A 14,254-nucleotide genomic window follows, 5' to 3' on the forward strand; every position below is an offset into this window, starting at 1 on the left:
CGCAGCAGGTGCCTGCTTATCAGGCGGGGGAAGGGATCCAGGGAGGCCCATGGGAGGAGGCCCACGCTGCAGAGCCTCTCAAGAGGCCCCTGTGAAGATCCGATTAAGAGAGTGCGGCCCGCAGGCCCTGATCACGGGGGCAGTCGGTCGAATACAGAGCGCTGGGTTGGGGGCACCATTGGCACAGCGAGCATACCAGGGAGGACGGGCAGGTGCGACTGCGGGGAGCAGACCTGAGGACACCACCCGCGCCCACGCCGTGCTGGCCCTGAGGCTGCGCGAGGGCTGCTTGGACCACCGAGTTCCTCTGAAACACAGCGAGGCTTCAGGCCCAGTGGACACCACCAGTGCCCAGGAGAGGGACGTGGTCCTCCCACACTCTGGGAAAGCCAGAGCCTCGGTGAATGGACGGAGCTGGACGGAGCTGGAGACCATCAGGCTACGTGATGTCAGCCAACCCCAAGCCAAAGACGGAGGCTCTGTGATACGGGAATGCGGGCGGAGAGGGAGGACTCGCGGGATTAGACAAAGGGGGACGAGGGAGGGGAACGGGGACAGGAAAGGCGCGAGCCAACGGGACTCACTCTCCCAGTTCCTGTAGGAACACGGCCAGTGAAAGTCCCCGTCACGGACCTCCCCAAAGTGGGACGGATACCCACGTGTGCCCGAGGCCCCAAAAGGTGCCCTACTGTCCCGTAGGCCTACAGGAGCAAACGGAAAGCGACTGATTAACAAGAGGAAAGGAGAAAGCGCCAGTCAGGCGTCGACACGGGGTTTCCCGATGGCCCCACCGCACAGTGCTGTCACCACCCTTCATCACCACCTAACGGGGCCGTCGCTTCCACCAGCCAAGGGATTTGACCAGTGCCCAGGGCGTGGGGGCCCTGCGGGCGAAGTGACCAGGCTCCATGGCAGGGAGAGCAGCTCGGGAGGAGACCCCTACCTGGCCCACCACACTCCTGACCTGGGGACCCCCTCCTGGCCCACCGCACTCCTGACCCGGGGACCCCCTCCTGGCCCACCGCACTCCTGACCCGGGGACCCCCTCCTGGCCCACTGCACTCCCGAGACTGCAGCAGGCCGGGCACCATGCACACCAGTCACGGGGTCCTTCACAGACAGGAGAGACTGGCCGGACAGGTTCTCAAGGGCAGCAGGCTTAACTATAGCGCCCGAAATGAGGACATTCCAGCCTTAGGAGTCAAAGGTCCCCTGTGAAGAGAGCGTTCTCCCTCTACTCCCAACATGTGCCGAGTGCAAGGGAGCTCAGTCACACACACGCAGAGACACACATTGAAACACGCACACACAGGCACAAACACAGACGTATGCACACACAGAGACGCATACACACACACACAGAGACATACACACATTCAAACACGCACACACAGGCACAAACACAGACGTACGCACACACAGAGACATACACACACATGCAGACACACAGACACACACATGCAGAGACACAGACACACACGAACACATGTAGACACACATGCATGTAGAAACACGCACACAGGTCTCTGCACATTTTATTTGAGCCAGAAGCAGGGGCAAGTCTACTCTAAGAACACGTTCTTTTGTGTTTTCTTGAAGAAAAGTCCACATAGAAAATCCAGGGCCAGTGTATTTTTTCATGAGATTTCTGCCCAGCAGTGGAATTCTGAAAAGCTAGAATTTAAAAAGTGAGAGTGTTCTGATCTACAAGGCTCTTTTCATAACTCGATTTCTTCACTATTAAGGGTGCATAGAAGGAGGGCAGCCTCCGGAAACTGGCCGTGGAGTGGAGGCTGGAGGTGGTGAGGCCCGCAGCCAGTGCAGTGTCCTCCTGTGGGGCCTCTCAGCGTCCCCTCTGCACCCTGGCCTGCAGGCACTACCATCGCCACCCTGCTTTGCAGATGTAACTTGGAGGCTTCCTGAGAGCTTCAGGGAGCAAGGGGTCAGAAGGAGTGGACCCGGGGCCGCCAGGGCTGCGTGTTGGTGGAGTTAGGCCAACAGGTGGTCAAGGAACACCAAGTCAAGGTCAAGCGCGTGGTTCAGAATGAGGATCCCAGGCCTGGGAGAGCTGAGTCAGTGGCTCAGGGCCAGACTCCACAGACAGAGGGACGCAGGAGGCCCGTTGCCCTGGTGTGTCCAGCGAGGGTGCCGGAGCTACCTCGCGGCCCAGTCCTGGGCTTCCCTGCATCTGGCAGGTGCTCCAGGACAGCTTGGCCAAGCAGGCAGGGGCAGGCCTCGGTCCAAGCCGCTGGGAGAGGAAGTGGGTGCCAGCAACACCAACTCGGCCGCGTCTCTACCGGGGCTCCTGGCGGGCAAGTGACAGAAACGCAACTCTAGGCAGCCGGAGAAATGGGATTCATAGGCTTTCGCACCCAAGGAAGGAATGGCAGGTGGCGGGCCTGTGATGCCAGGAACGGTCCTGCTCTTGCCAGGCCCTCTTGGAGCGGCTCCCGTGGGGTCCTGAGAGGCCCCTGCCCCTCGCTTGTGCTGCTTGGTGTTCTACTGCACCGAGGGCACCTCGTTCATGCTCAGGGAGACAGGAGAGCGCCTCCCAGCCTCCAAGGAGAGGTCCTGGGATAGGGAGCTGGCCGGCAGGCAGGCGCGAGCCGGCCAAGGCAGAGGACAGTGGGCGCTTGCAGTGACAGGTCCCGGGACGGCAGCTTCCCGGGGGAACAGTGTGGCCAGTGGCCTGGAGGGATGAGGAGGGCCTGTTCCCTGAAGAAGGGGCAACGGGGGACACGCAGCAGGGGGTGGGTGCTGCCCACTTGCGCTCCCGTCTGAAGCGGCGGGTTCAGAAGCTCGGGCAGCAGCCCTGCCAAGCCCGCCCTCCTTGCCCTGGGGTATGCCAGGAGCCCGGCTCTTGCTGACCCCGCGTTCTGTGCCCTTTCTCCATCTGGGTCAGAATTAAACGGCCCTGGCAAAAAGGCCTAGGCCCTGGTAGGACAGCTCCTCCAGACAGGATTGAAGTCTAGCCCCTCTCTTAGCAAAACAGGGCTGCAGGAAATGCACCATTCTAGTAAGAATGGCCTTTTAATTAATCTGATTTCAAATGATATTTTTGGATTTTTGAAGACTATGTTACAATACTCATTAAGTATGCCGCACCTTGGGTATAGTACTTACTAAGTTATTCCATTTGTTGCCAAGCAAAGGAAATTTTTGCAGGAGTATCAATAATACTGCATTGTTAATTTTATTGGGGCCTCAAGAATCTAAAAGCTTAAAACAGAATTGTAGAGGCCCTCGCCCTTGCCACCTGGGAGGGCACCCCTTACTCTCTCTTCTGTAAATCCAAGGCTGGAAGACACAAAGCACCCACAGCTAAAACCTACCAAGATCGGCTTTGTGTTTTTGAATGGCCACAGGCATGCTGGCACTCACTGGCCGACCCCGAGCTACAGGGTTGAGGAACAGCAACCCTGGGGAAACCTGTGCTGGGTCCTGCAGACTCACACAGTCACATGCAACTGTACCATCGAGGTGCCAACCAGGCCCCGGCAGAGCTCCCGCAAGGCTGGCTCTGGGTCGGCCGTCACCAGCCGCATCTCAGGAGCTAGCCCACCACCCACCAGCCCTGCCCGTCTTCCTAGTAAAATGCCTCTGAGCAGACAAAGCAAGAAGCTGCTGGGAAGCGGCCTTCTCTTCTCCACCCTTGGAGGAAGCGGGTCGCTGGGCTTCCTGGGCACATGTCTCAGGGCAGGTCTGCGGCTGTGGGCACCTGACCACCAGAGCTGGTTCTCACCATCTCCATTGCTGTTTGGAGCAAGAATCTGCAGCAGTATCTGAAAAGCGTCTCTTTTGGGGTCTCTCTGAAATCTGCACAAGCCAGAGCACAGGGGGCGGGTGGCCCGGCTCACGGGAGGGTGACGACAGCCGCCCCGCCCTCGGCAAAAAGGGCCCTGGGCTGTTACCTGGTGTGAACCCAGCCACGGCGCTGTACGGGATGGCCAGAGTGAAAGATCCTAAGAATGGCCGGTGACACCATCTACGAAGCCACCCGTAAGTGTGAGCGCTGGACGGGACTCCGGCCTGCTCCCCGGGGCTTCCTCCTGGTGTTGCACGGAGTGAGCTTCCCAGAGTGGCCCGAATCTGCTCTCCAGAGAGGCACCTGTCACACCCGGGGCCCTGATCACCAGACGGCCACTCTACATGGGGCTCAAAGCAACAGACCGTGAGCGAGCTCTGCCACGCGTGACCACCCAGGGACTCTCGGGCGTTGCACTGGACGTGATCGCTGGCTAGCACTGTTCCCATCTGATGGCGGCTGCCAGGCCGGCAGGGAAGGTGGTTTTGCACGGGAGTGGAGAGGGCAGTGGCCCCTGGGGCATCGCTTTGAAGAAGGGGCCTGAGGCTCAGCGGGAGCCTGTGTGGCCGAGCAGAGCAGTACCCTGCTGCAGGCCCGGAAGTCACCACAGCAGTGCCACCTGCCGGTTTTCCCAGCCTGAGGACAGAGGTGGGATGCTGCCCCACCTTTGCACACGACAGGTGTCTGACTTTTTTTCCTGCCGTAGCCCAGGCTACCGGAGGTCTTTTCTCCTGGCCGTTTGCAGAAGGAGCGAGGGGGTCATGGAGGCGCATGTATGGGGTACCCTCCTGGACAGAGGGTCAGCCCAGATTTCTTTAAATAAAGGGTAAGACAGCAAATATTTTAGACGTTGCTGGAGCGAGAGCCCATTGGAGCTGCCCCGCCCTGGGTGTGGTGGAGGGGCAGCAGCCAGAGACCACCGCACACAACGGGCCCAGTGTTGGGGAGCCCTCGTCCATGTGGTGAGACACACGGGCAGCACACAGCTGCCCACGAGTGGGGCTCAGGACTTCTGCCTGGAAAGGCCTCTCGCCACACACCTGGAATGTTCCTTCTGAAGGGACCAAGAACCCCGCAGCGGGGAGACCTGCACAATCCTTCCAACTCTCAGTAACGCGATCCCGGATGCTGCCCACGCCAACAAGAGCCCGGGGCCTACCAAGCGCAGTTCCAGAGCCGCACACCCCGAAGGCCACGCCTTGTGCCTCCCCCCATTGAGGAAGAAGCTCTCCGAAGCCCCATAAAGCAAGCCTGACTCCAGGGAACACACTCCGTGGTATGAGTGTCACCAGTCCTGGGGGACGGTATTGGTGACCAGAGGCCAGGGCCCTGGAGGAGCAGAGCACGGGCGTCTGACTCCTGAACGGAAAACACTGCAAAAGGGGAGAGGAAGTAACCAGAGAGACGCAGCGGGTTGCATCGCGTCATGTGAGGTCTGGGCTGGTGGAGAACCTGGGTGGCGTCCTGGGAAGACACTGCAGGGACTGGCCGAGCACGGATGGCCACACGTGGGAAGAACTTCAGGTGAAGGAGGCAGAGGACTGGCAGGCTCCCCGAGCACCCCAGGGACACTGCTCAGAGGGTGACGCAGACAGACCCCCGTGAGAAGCCTGCTGCCAAGGCAGATTCTGCCCAGCCCGGCGTGGAATCCCACGGCACCCTCACCCACCTCTCGAGGCTGTGGCTGGTTATCACATAGACCTTCTCGGGAAGGGGGCCCTGGGCAGCGTCCAGCAGGCAGCCCTGGGGCACCAGGAGAGGGTGCCTGGGTCATCATCAGCCATGCAGGCCGCCTCAGCAGGACCCCGGCTTTCACCAGGTTCAGCACTTTGTGTAGCAGAGGCCAGGAGGCAGGAATAGGCTACCAGCAAATTCCGGCTTGATCTTTACCCTGGAGCTAGATGTCTGGACTTCTCTCCTTCAGTCGGAGAGGCAAATCCACCCGGCTGTGGAGAATTCCAGAAAACGGAAACGGAGATGTGTGGGGACAGCCGTGTTCTCTGGGTGTCCCACAGAAAGGTCACGATGGGCAGACAGCAGGGCAGGGCGCACCATCGGCTGTCCCAGGAAGGCACCAGGAACATAATGAGCTGAGCCTCGTCCTCTCTGGACGGCCACGGGCGACCAGGTGGGAAGTGGCCACTGGCAGTGTGCACCTCCCCTACCGTCGCCCGCTGCCCACTCTCCTTGGCAGGAGGAAACTGGCTGGCTCCGTCCAGCTGGCAAGCGGGAGGACCTGGGACCCAACAGGTGCATCGGAGACTCTCGGTAATGTGGCTTGGAATTCTGGGGCTCGGGTGCCCTGTGCTCAGAAGGGGGCGAGGAGGGAGAATCTTCAGGAAGCCCCACCTGCAGTTGGAACCTCTGGAGCTCCAGTCCCGGGACAGCGTGCGCCCCTGCTGGTGGAGCAGGCTGAATCGGGTCCTGCTGGTCACAGGCTTTCCTCCACTTTCTGGATCCCCAGGACCCCGGCCTCGCAAGAGAACTCCACCCTTTCCTCAAAGGGATCGGGTTTCCTGAGGGCGCTTCCTAGTTCACAGTTGAGAGCGACTGGCCGCCCTTGGCTGTGCCCCCAGAGGACCTGGGAGAACCCAGCTTCCAGGCACCCCTTCCTCCCTGGGCCCTTCCCTCTCCCGCCCAGACCCTTGCACTCTGCCCTGGCGCTCCCTCGGGATGACTTGCCCTCCCCCAGCCTGGGTTCCGAAAGCAGGTCAGACGCCAGCTGTGAGATTCTGGTAATCCTCTGCGGCTCTCTGGCATTCCTGGGACAGAGCAAAGGAGTGTGTGTGTGTGTGTGTATTGTGCACACCCGTGTTCAGGGGGCAGGGAAGCGTGTGTGGACCCATGAGTAACTGTGAGGCACGTGTGTGAGCGTGCACACAAGTTTCTGGGATCTACTGCACCTGGGGGCAGACAGACAGGCTCTGAAAACAGGAAGCAGGCAGGACTTAGAAACGCACCTGTCCCCCTGAAGGAAAGAGCATATTTTACCCTCCTCTTTTAATAGAAATAAAGCCTGAAAGGTCAAATAGAAGGAGAAAGGCACGGCATTTTTTATTATGTGTTTGAAATCTGTACTTGGCCTATAGAAAAGGATCTGCAGCTCTCAGGGGTCCTCCAGTTGAAATCCCTGAGGTGTGTTCTACGGCAGACTGGAGACGGCGCTGCCATCAAAGAGCCGTTCAGCTCCAAGTGGCACTGCCAGAGGTCTGACTTAGAAAAAGCCCCTGAGAACCGGGTGTCGCATCGACATGCAAACGCTGACGATCCCCCGTATGGTGAGGACGGGTTCCGGGCTATCGGAATTGTAAACAAGCTAGGCTGCAAGTTCTCTATTGATCCTTTTGCTTGGAGAACGTGTAGCTTGGGACCCCTTTAGATTCTCGTGCCCTGGGAGTTCTTACAGATGCGCCAACTCAGGAAAAGCACAGCAGACCATGGCAGCTGCGCCTGGAAGCAGCTCTGCCCACTCCTAGGCTGGAGGGAGCCGGGGTCCTGAACTGTCCCGCCCACAGGGTAGGGATCATGCCAGGCCCACTCCCTCAGAAGCACCAGGATCCAGAAACGTGCTGTCTCGTCACCTCTTCAAAGTACCGACTGCTGGGCAGTCTGCAGTCCCACGGCTGACCCCGCACTCCTTCCCAGGGGAATGTCGAGAAGCCCTCCAATAAAGGAGGAGAAATCTGCAGCATCCTGGAGAGCCAGCTGGGGCCGTGGCCTTGGCAGAACGGACCCTGGAAGTCCACCTGGCCACAGACCGGCCTCAGGGCTAGTTTCACCATGTGTTGCTTAAAGTCCAAGATTTCCAAGGCCCAGGACTGAGCAGTTACCTGTAGCAAATCACACAGGCCGTCTCTAAAACCCGATTGCTTTTAACGTGGATCGCAGAAACACGTGGTGAGTGGCACGCAGCAGGACTGTCCCGGGTTGCTGCCCCTGTTCCACCCAGCTCTTCTCCCCAGAAGACAAGGTGGTGGGCATCTGTGGAGGGTTGACTCTGTGCCCAGCAGGGCTCCTAGTGCTTCTGTCCCCCCAGGGGGTGGGTGCTGTTACCATCCCCACTACTCAGAAGGTGCAGAGAGAGAGAGACCAAGTAAATCACACAGGCCTTCCCGCTGGTTCAGAGGCGCCAGGTTTCAGACCCTGGCGCTCTGGCCCACAACCCATGCTAACTGCCTCCCAGGATGGAGGTGCAGATCCAGGTGACCTTTTGAAGTCAGACGGGAAAAATAAACCCAGGACGCTTGACAGCATCGGAAAGGGGCACCTTCCAGCCAGAGGCTGTCCTTGGAGTTAGACCATAGGGCGGACTGGTCAGTTTGCAGAAGGCTGACTTTATTGTGCAGATTCCTACTCTTTCAAAAACCCCCAAGGTTACTGAGAGTAGAGAGAAGCAAAGGAAGGTGGATGTAGCAGGCAGAAGGGACACGGGAGGGTGGACTGCCCCAAGCAAGCCAGGGAAGTAGGACAGTACCCAGCTTGATGCTCTTCCCCAGAGGCGAAGGGAAAGGCACCAGCTGGGTTTGCACTGGGGACACAGACGGCTGCCCCATAAGGCGCTGGGAGCTCCAGGGAGCCCCGCCCTCTGACCTGAGAGGCAGACTTGACCAGCCTCTCCTCGGGTTCACCATACGGAGCACACACCTGTCAGGTGCTCAGGTTGGGCCCAGGGAACCTGAGCGAGCACAGGGCAGCCCCACGCCCTTCCAGAGACCCGAGGAAGCTGCGCGCCCAGGCACTCAGGCCCTTTCTGGTTGTGCACCCGCGGCGGGTCTCAGTGTGGTCACGGTGTCCTCTTGGCCCCAGCCCTGTGTCCCTGCCTGTGACAGTGGCTTCCTCTGCACCATGACACCTCCCACAGCCTGGGACGTGCACTGGCATGCGAGCCGTTGGCCGAGTGACAGTTGTGAAGACACCCAGGAGATGACGGAGCAGCTGGTGACAGCCCCGGGAGCAGTCAAGTCCCCAGTGGGGCTGAGGAGCTAGCGCCCTGTGCCCTGCGCCCTCACCGGCTCCAACGGTTCTGTGACGGGAGAAGGCACTTCCCACGTGCAGGAACTCAGCGGCACCCGCCCCCGCAACCGGGTGCCAGAGCCAGCGTCGACTCACCCCCGTCTCCCTGTTCTGACCGTCCTGCCTGGTGGAGACCAGGCACGTTCTCACTGACTCCCCCACCCTCCCCACCACGCAGCCTCGGGAACGGCCCTGCGTAGGCACCCATCACGGTGACCCCACTTCACAGCCCGGTGTCCCAGGGTCACGGAGTCCCGGCCACAAGGGCGCGGGATGCTGGAGCACGAGGCTCCCGTCTTCTTCTGCTGGGCTCAGAGCTTGACTGGCCTGCTTCGCTAATCCCAGGAGACCTGATGAATTCCCAGGCACCCAAAGATGCGCGCCGAGAAGCTGCAGAGCGAAGGCAGCGAACCTGCGTGTCCTGCCGCGAGGCACGGAGCAGAGACAAGGAGAGCTCACTAACTGCCGGAGGAGGAGCGCAGGAGAAGCAGCTCTCCCTGCCTCGTTTGCTCTATGCACACGGTGCCGCCCCACCCCCTTGGGACATGGGACCTCTGCAGTCTCTCAGTTCTGGGCTTTGTTGGGGTTTTCATCTGGTGTCTTCTCAGCAAGGCTTCTGTGGGCCTGGGGGACAGGCGGCATGTGGAACAGGTTCAGGTATGCTTCTTAGGAGACTCAGGAACACCACACAGCCATTCACTCACACACACGGCCAGGGCTTCCAGACAAAGGTGGCTCTACGTGACAGGTGCCTCTACAAAGAACCACGGGATCTGGTTCCCTCCTTCCAAGGAGGAGGTGTCCTTCAGAGAAGCCCAGCGTGCATGAGGAAGCCAAGGGCGACCGCAGGTCTCCAGCAGGGCTGGACCTGACCACTGCGCAGGCCAGCAGCCCTGTTGGGCTGGGACGGGTGCAGCATGCTTCAGGGCCATCTGCAGTTTGTTATTCATCAGATTACCTGTTCTTTGTCTTATTAATGGAGCTGCCAGCATCTTCTGAGAGCAGAAAACATTGTCCACGTTTAGTCTGAGGGGCACATTGGTGGGGTCAAGTCATGTTTGCAGAAAGAAGAATTACTCAAAATATCCGGCACAGCAAGGACCAGACAAAAGAGCACAGTATGTGGACGGGGCGGGGGGCCTAGCTCTGAGGTGGAGCAGTTGCCAAGCCCAGGCGAGGCCCGGGTCCATCCTCAGCACTGCAAGAAAACCAAAAGAAAGAAAGAAAGGAAAAAAGAGAAAGAACAAAAAAAAAGTACGGACTAGCATTCATCTTTTGTTCCTGTGAGATTAATCAAATACGCTTACACTGAAGGACAACGGGACGATCTTGCTAAATGACGGACCCTGTCTTTGCCGTGAAAAAGATTCAATAAGGAAAGCTGTAAGTGGGGCAACCACTCTCGGCTTTGGCTGCCGGTCCCACCTTGGGTCTGCCCTTGAGTGGCAGGGCCCTCGGGTTCTGGTGGTGCCGTGCTGAGCCAGCCTCCCTCAAGGGGCAAGGCGGGGGCTCCAGGGACCTTGTGGAAAGAAGCGGTGCTTTGTAAGTTAGGCTGAAATCCCACCAACTTGTCCTCAGGCTCAAAAGCCTCCAACGCCAGCCTGATTCTAAATCAATCAAGACCACTCTATCGGCTTCCATGGCGACGGGGCTGAAGGCAGCAGAAACTCTCACATTCTGACGCTCGGAGGCCCCAGGCGAGCTTCCCACCTGCCCTCCAGAGGCGCCAGCAGAGACCCCAGGACCTGTGTCTCGGGGCCAGGTGACCCCAGTCTCTGCTTCTGCCTTTGCGTCACCTCCTCCTGGGAGTCTCTGAAGCCTCCCCCAAGAGGGACGCTTGAGAGCACAGGCAGGACCCATCCAGATAAAGCAGGGAGCTCTCCCCAGCTCAAGAAGGTCAACTCGATGGCACCTGCCAAGTCCTCCAATCTGAGGCAACGTTATGGATTCCGGGAATTAGGACCCCATATTTCTGGGCTGTCGTTCACCCTACTGCCACCATCTTCTTCAACCCTAAAATCCACACCGCAGGCACGTATGGGCATCGTGACTGACGGCATGCGTGCTGCAGTACGCACACTGGTCCACTCCACCCGTCAGTCAGCCACACTGCTCGAGTGCACCTAGACCACCTGGTGGAAGGTCCACGTGGCGGTGGGCAGAGTTCTACCAGGGGCCCAGCTCTCCACACCCCTGTCACTGCCTGGCGTGGAGTCAGGGCTGGTGACAACAGAGGACACAGAGATAAGAGGACTCCACTACCCAGACTGGGTCACTGTCAAAGGTGAGGAGTCACCTCCCCGTGATCGCTCCGCTGTAGCAGACCGGAGGGAAGGTTCTTCTCCTGCCGTCAGAGGAAGCAAACGGCCCTGTTGCAGAGGGGGCCTCGTGAGGGACTGCGGTGGCCCTCGGGAGCGGGCGCCCTGGTCTCACGACTTTGGGAATTGGATTCCAACAGCAGCTTGCAAGACAACCCTGAGCCTCCAGCGACATCACGGCCCCGCAGACCCCTTGATTTCAGCCTGGTGGGACCTCGAGCAGAGGAGCCGACGTACTTATGTCCAGACTCCTGATCCACAGCAACCGCGAGGTAACACACGCGCACGCCCTTCAAGCCACTAGAACAGCGGTGCTGTTGTGCTGTGCCGCGGTGGGAGATGAACGCACCAGGTCTGCAGAGGTTTGTCGTCCAAAGCTCAGCGGAGACGGAGAAGCACACGCGCCCCAAATGAACTCAACTGCACCAAGTGCCAGAGAGCAAAGGACACCAGGAGGAAAACAGGGTGCGCAAGGGCCACAGCTCAGGGCCACCAAGTGGATCTACGTTCGCCAGAAAATAAACCGGGGGTGGATTGTGGGAGTTTAGAATGGAAAAGAGACCGTTTCAGACAACACTTCAGTCACAGGGTGGGAACCCACCTGAACGAGCTGCAGCAGGAACACATCCACCCAAGGAGGCGGGGGCGGGGTTCAGGGCAGGGGAGCGGCGGGGCGGAGGCGCTGGCTCCTCCATCTCTCCCGCTGCCTCCGTGGTCTCTCCTCACTGCTGACCTCCCTGTCCTGCAGAGCCTTCGCTGGAGCCAGGGTGGACCCTCTCGCTGCAGGCTGCCAGCTGGGGCGTGGAGCAACCCCTCGGAACAGTCCTGTCCCATGGTTCCGGGTACCTGCCCCTCAGCAGTCTGTGCTGGCTGACCGGCCACGCCTGGATTCCATGCCTGACCTTGACACTGGGGTGGGGACGGGGGAGACGCCCTACCTAAGCCCCCAGGAAAGTGGGGGTTCTCTCACCTGCAAGCTGGGCTGGCAAACCCACTGTGCCCATTTTCTGGACGCGGAAGCACCTGGGTGGCGTGGAAGAGCGTGGCCGTGGGAACGAGGGGGAGGCCCTTCCGGGTCAGGAACCAGGGGTCAAGTGGTAAGCGGTAGCTCCCGTGCAGAACACGCAGAGAGGAGCTCGTGGACGAGAGGCGGGAGGAGGGGTCTGGGTTAACTTAGGTCCAGGACCTGACCTGCTGGAGCCGACCAAGGTGAGCCCAGGAAGGGCTCCAGAGGGCTGTGGCCCCGCTAAAGCGGCAGAACCCCTTATTATCAAAAGCCTGTGCAGCAGACCGAGGGCAAGGGTCACCCTGGAAAGCAGCGGCCTGCTTTCCGTCCATGGACCGTACTGTGTCCCAGGTGCCGTGACGGCACCTCACTTCATTTCACACCTATCCCTCCCTGATGGCAGCGGCCGGCATCTCACACTGGAGGAAACGCGGGTGACAGAGGTGACGTGCTTTCCTGAGCTCGCTGACCGAGCAGCTGCAGGGCAAGAGCTCCAGTCCAGGTCCACGCGGGTCCCCGGGCCTCTGAGTTAGACTTGCTCTGTGTGGATCAGCCCCACCCGAGCAGGACCTGAGCGGTGAAAAGCCCATAAAATCTAGCCCCCACCGCGAAGGACTATTTCACAGCTTCCTCCCAGGACCTGAGGAAGTAGCCTGCTTCCAGTCTGGCCCAAGCTCTACTTGACAAGGACTTCAGAGGAAAGTCGAGAGCTTTCTGGAAAAAGGTGGATCCCCATGAGCAGTGGAACTGCAGGAAGCCCAGGTACCAGGGAGGTGAGCAGCACCCCGGCCATCGAGGCTGGCACAGCAACCCTGGGAAGGTCCAGCAAAACACCCAGAGTGGAAGCCAGGAGGAAAGCGGCCTGGGAAAGTTCAGCTCTGCTCTCCTGCACCCTCACCTGCCATGGCGGCCCTCACTAAGGTGAGGAGAAGAAAACAGACCTTGCCCAGTGGGTCCAACCCACTGCAGGCCGGAAGCAGGGTTGGGAACAGCGAGCAGAGCTGAGACACACTCGGCATATGGGGCACCCCTTCCCTCATTCCCCAAGCCAGGCACAGCATGGACCTCCACCACCTCCACCATCTCCCACACCAGGACACAGCGTGGACCCTCACCACCTCTACCACCTCACACACCTGGGCACAGCATGGACCTCCACCACCTCCATTACCTCCACCACCTCTGACCCAGGCACAGCATGGACCCTCACCACCTCCACCACCTCACACACCCAGGCACAGCGTGGACCCTCACCACCTCCACCACCTCCCACACCCAGGCACAGCGTGGATCCTCACCACCTCCACCACCTCTCACCCAGGCACAGTGTGGACCCTCACCACCTCCACCACCTCTCACCCAGGCACAGCATGGACCCTCACCACCACCTCCACCACCTCACACACCCAGGCACAGCGTGGACCCTCACCACCTCCACCACCTCTGACCCAGGCACAGCGTGGACCCTCACCACCTCCACCACCTCCCACACCTGGGCACAGCATGGACCCTCACCACCTCCATCACCTCACACACCAGGGCACAGCAGGACCCTCCACCACCTCCCTGTACCCAGGTTTCAGAGGTCTCAGTCCATGGTGGGCTGACTCCATTGCTCTGGACCCAAGGTGAGGCTAGACACCATGCAGAAGGGCGTGATGAAGGAGAGCTCCTGGCAGGGTTAGGAAGCAGAGAGAGGGAAAGGGGCCACAGGAAGACACACCCTTTGAAGACACCCATGACCCACCTCCTCCGGGCAGGCCCTGCCCTCCCCAGTGACCGCCCAGTCAGTCCACTGGACGAGGATGGACGGACTAGGCCACAGCTCTCTCAGTCCAATCCCGGCACCTCCAACACGCCTGCGTTACAGGAGCGCTGCGGGGACACCTCACATCCAGGCCGCGACAGGGTCACTGACAATATGTGAACGAATGGACCTGGCTGTGTCCAGCAGAGATTTATCAGGGACGCCATTTTTATCCACTTGCTTACTGGACTGGGGCTGGAGCCGGGCCTTTGCCTGCCAGATAAACGCTCTACCACTGAGCTCGGTCCTCAGCCCCCAGACTGGAGTTTTGTCAAATGAGTCAAGTGAAAGGCCCCCACACCATT

The sequence above is a fragment of the Sciurus vulgaris genome (genome assembly GCF_902686455.1).
Source record: "Sciurus vulgaris genome assembly, chromosome: 19".
Classification (NCBI taxonomy): Eukaryota; Metazoa; Chordata; class Mammalia; order Rodentia; family Sciuridae; genus Sciurus; species Sciurus vulgaris.